Consider the following 4,244-nt stretch of genomic DNA (forward strand, 5'->3'; position numbering starts at 1 on the left):
CATTACATCACCCTTCAGAAGGTGGAGCATAGCCAGAGCATGGTGACGGTGAGTATTGCTGTCCAAAACCATGCTTCCTAAAGTTGTATGTCTTCAACAATTTCATATATGTATCAATATGTATATGAAATTTCATATATATATGTTAATATATAAAATTTTGTATATGTTATATTTAACAATTTTATTTAACAATTTCACATATATATGTTATGTATATACATGTGCATGATATCAGTTAAGAACATAGTAAATATTTGAGGAATATTTGAGGAAATATTGTGAGAGCAGTCTGTGAGAAATTTAGAGAGACAGGAGGCAACTGTTAACAAATTATTTTCATGCCCTTACCTCCACAGAGCACTTGTGAAGGCTCCAGCAACAAAGGGCACCACACCCTGGAACAGATACTCAACCTGGTTATTCCTGTGAAGGGGAAGGGAGATGAATACTTCTACCTGGTATGTATATCACACTTACTTGTTCTTAAGGTGGAAAATTGACCTTAATATGTGCAAAAGCTGTAGCCTTTTCATGTTGGTTTCTTTCACTAAGTAATATGCATTTAAGTTTCCTCTGTCTTTTCAAGGCCTGATGGCTTCTTTCTTTTTAGAGCTGAATAATATTCCTTTGTCTGGGTGTACCACAATTTATCTATTCATCTACTGAAAGACATCTTGGTTGCTTCCAAGTTTGGGAGACTATGAATAAAGCTTCTATAAACATTTATGTGGAGGTTTTGCGTGGACATGTTTTGAACTCCTCTGGGTAAATACCAAGGAGCGTGATTGCTCGATTGTGTGGTAAGAGTATGTTTAATTTGTAAGAACTATGAAATTGTCTTCCGAAGTAGCAAACTGTACCGTTTTGCATTCCCACCAGCAGTGAATGATAGTTTGTATTGCTCTGTCTCCTTGTCAGCATTTGGTGTTGTCAGTGTTCTGGATTTTGGCCATTCTAATAGGTGTATGATGGTATCTCATTGTTGTTCTAATTTGTATTTTCCTGATTATATCTGAGGTGGAACATCTTCTCATATACTTATTTGCCATCTTTAAAAAAACCTATTTTTTTAAATCAATTTTTTATTGGAGTATGGTTGGTTTACAATATTGTGTTAGTTTCTACTGTACAGCAAAGTTAATCACTTATACATATATCCACTCTTTTTTAGATTCTTTTTCCATATAGGTCAATGCAGAGTATTGAGTTGAGTTCCCTGTGCTGCGTGGTAGGTTCTTATTAGTTAACTATTTTATATATAGTAGTGTGTATATGTCAATCCCAATCTCCCAATTTATCCCTCCCCCCCTTCCCCCTGTTTTCTACATCTGTGACTCTATTTCTGTTTTGTAAATAAGTTCATTTGTACCATTAAAAAGAAAAACTTTTGAAAAGTAAAAAAAAAAATGTGCAAAACTGAAAGTTCTCCTGAAAGTGATGCTGTACTCCATTTTAAAAGATTAATGAGGTAATTTGTACATTTTAGTGATTTACTCCTTAAAAATACAAATCTAAAACTATATATTGATACATTTTTCCTAGTTTGTTTTGATTATCTCCTATAGTTACTCAAATACACTGATTAAATTACTGATGTTTCTTTAAGTTCTCCAAGTACATTACTAGATAACACAACGCACACACAAACATACACACACATACACAAATCCAAAAAAAAGAAGCTTAAGGCAATGTTGAAGAAAGTATTTCTTCATGCCAATGGGAGTACTTGTCAGCAATCACCAGAAAACAATACTGAGTGTTTTGCTGGTGTGAACCACAGAAGATGAGGTCCCAAAGTTATCTTCTAGGAGAAAGTGAAAGAGTTTTCCAAGATCATCTTTTCCTAGTTTTTGGTATTATTAAATATGATAAATGTAATGGTAGATATTTCATCATGATTTCAGTGGACAATGTAATTTCCAATTCTTGTCCTACTTTGTTATATAAGGCCATTGATTTATTTTCTAAAAATAATTTAGACAAGTTTAGAAGGTCAGATGGTACATGAATTAATTCATTCAGTAAATACTTACTGAGAAAGTAATAAATGCCAGGCACTTTTCTAAGGACTGGGATACAAACTCTCTCTTTCTTGAGCTTATATTATAGTTGGTGTGATAGAGAATAGACAAATGTATGATATATGCTGTGTGATTAATGCTATAAATAATTATGAAAACAGATGGGTATGAGGTTGGACAAAGGGTGTAAGGATGTCTTATAGTCAAGGGTAACTCCTCAGAGAAAATATTTTGAGCAAATGCCTCAATGGAGTAAGTGAGCTATGAACCCCCCTGGAAGAGGAAGGTGAGTACATTTTCTCCCTTGTCTTTCTTTTCATGGTTAGAGAGAGTAAAAGGTTCTAGTGGTTATACTGTAAAGTCTGTCTGTGTTGTCCTGAAGAAGATTATTAGACAGTATTATGGAATGTCATATCATATTAGCCATTTTTAATTTTTCCTCTTACATTAATTTCTTATACCCTTATACAGCACTTAAATACTTAAAACATTAATGGAGCATTAAATTCCTTTTCCTCTGTTCTCAGAGCACTCTGTATTTCCTAACATTATAGTTTGTATTGTTGTCATGGCCATGTGTGCATCTCCCAGCAAACCCAGAGCTTCCCAAGCAGGGAGCACAGTGCATTTTATAGGTGCTTAATATATAAATACTATCTATTTGTTGAATGATTCAAAGGCCCTCTTTGAAATTTTCTGGGACAAAATTATTTCTTCCTAGATGTAATTTATGAGAACCCTGCATGTGTTCCTATTTGAGCAGATCCAAGTGTCCTTCCTGAAGACAAATTTTGCTTCATTCTGAAGCTACTACATCGGGGAAAGAAGGGGTGGGTAGTTTTCCACTCAGTTGAGAATCCTGGGTAGGCTTCTAACACCGACATTGCAGTTTGCCCATCTGGTTTCCAAAGCAACCCGTGTTGTGCCCTTACAACAATGCAAAGTATCGGCACTCCAGGCATTAACTGGAACTACTGGTTATCCTATTGCTAACCAAACCAGGATAAGAGACTTGATACTCTTTTAGAGACTGAAGGTTATCTAAGAGACACACAATATTTACATTTTATGCTTGGATCAAGTTTGACCACATTCATTTAATTCATCACAATTTCACCTTGATTAAAATGTGTTTTATTATTTTCTTAGCTTTTGTTAAGGGGTTTCACAATACACAGTGACACGATATTCAGCACTCCAGTTACTGTAAAGCTATTTTTGAAGATATTATTTATTACATCAGTCAGAGTTCAAAATATAAAAACTTTGTGACACTTTTACTTTACAGTATTTTTTAGTTCTTAAAAAAGTTTATATTCCCTAAAGCACTAGTGTGCTTCCTCCTTTATGATCAAATGAACTGTATAAATAATAAACTTTCTTTTTACTTTCCTTTCCCTTGAAGAAGAGCAAAGCCAAATGTGAACTTCAGGCACAGTAACTTTTCCCTTTCTCCTGATTTACTACTTTTAGTTATTTTTTGTTACTTAATTGAACCTTCTTTTGCTTTAAGCTGTCTCAAAAGTATTGCATAAAGAATTCAGATATTGTATGCATACATAATAAACAAATTAACCATTTCCATTTGCTCTTGAACAAAGCAACTAAATTCTGAGCCTTATTTTTCTCATTAACATATATGTTTTTAATTTACTTTTCAAAATATTGTGAAAGACCTATGAATATATATTTAGCATAGCACCTGTTGTCCATATGAAAGTTTATTCAGAAATTGATATAAATTGACATTATGAAATGCTTTAACATAACTTGGGGTGATAAGTTGAAAGCTATTTCATTCAAGTATTTATTAAATAACCATGAACAAATAAAGGTAATATTCCCTTGTTATTAATTAAATAAATTTATTTGATTTTTAAAATTTAGATAGTACTAGTTTTGAAGTATTAAAAATCCAATTAAATCTAAAATAGCATGTTTGTGAGACAAAAAGTACAGATGTTTGGATTTAACATTCTATTGTTATGGTGTAGAAAATGAGGAATTGAAAATTAAAATTAAAATGAAATCCATTACAGAGTTGTATATGGTATTTCTTTGTCAGCAGAATGGTCACTATTCATGAGTAACTTCAGTTAATTTTGTCATATATATATATATGTGTGTGTGTATATATATATATTATATGTGTGTGTGTGTGTGTGTGTGTGTGTGTGTGTGTGTGTGTGTGTGTATATACTGCATTGTATAAATTAG

The sequence above is a fragment of the Balaenoptera borealis genome (genome assembly GCF_965194805.1).
Source record: "Balaenoptera borealis genome assembly, chromosome: 18".
NCBI classification, from domain to species: Eukaryota; Metazoa; Chordata; class Mammalia; order Artiodactyla; family Balaenopteridae; genus Balaenoptera; species Balaenoptera borealis.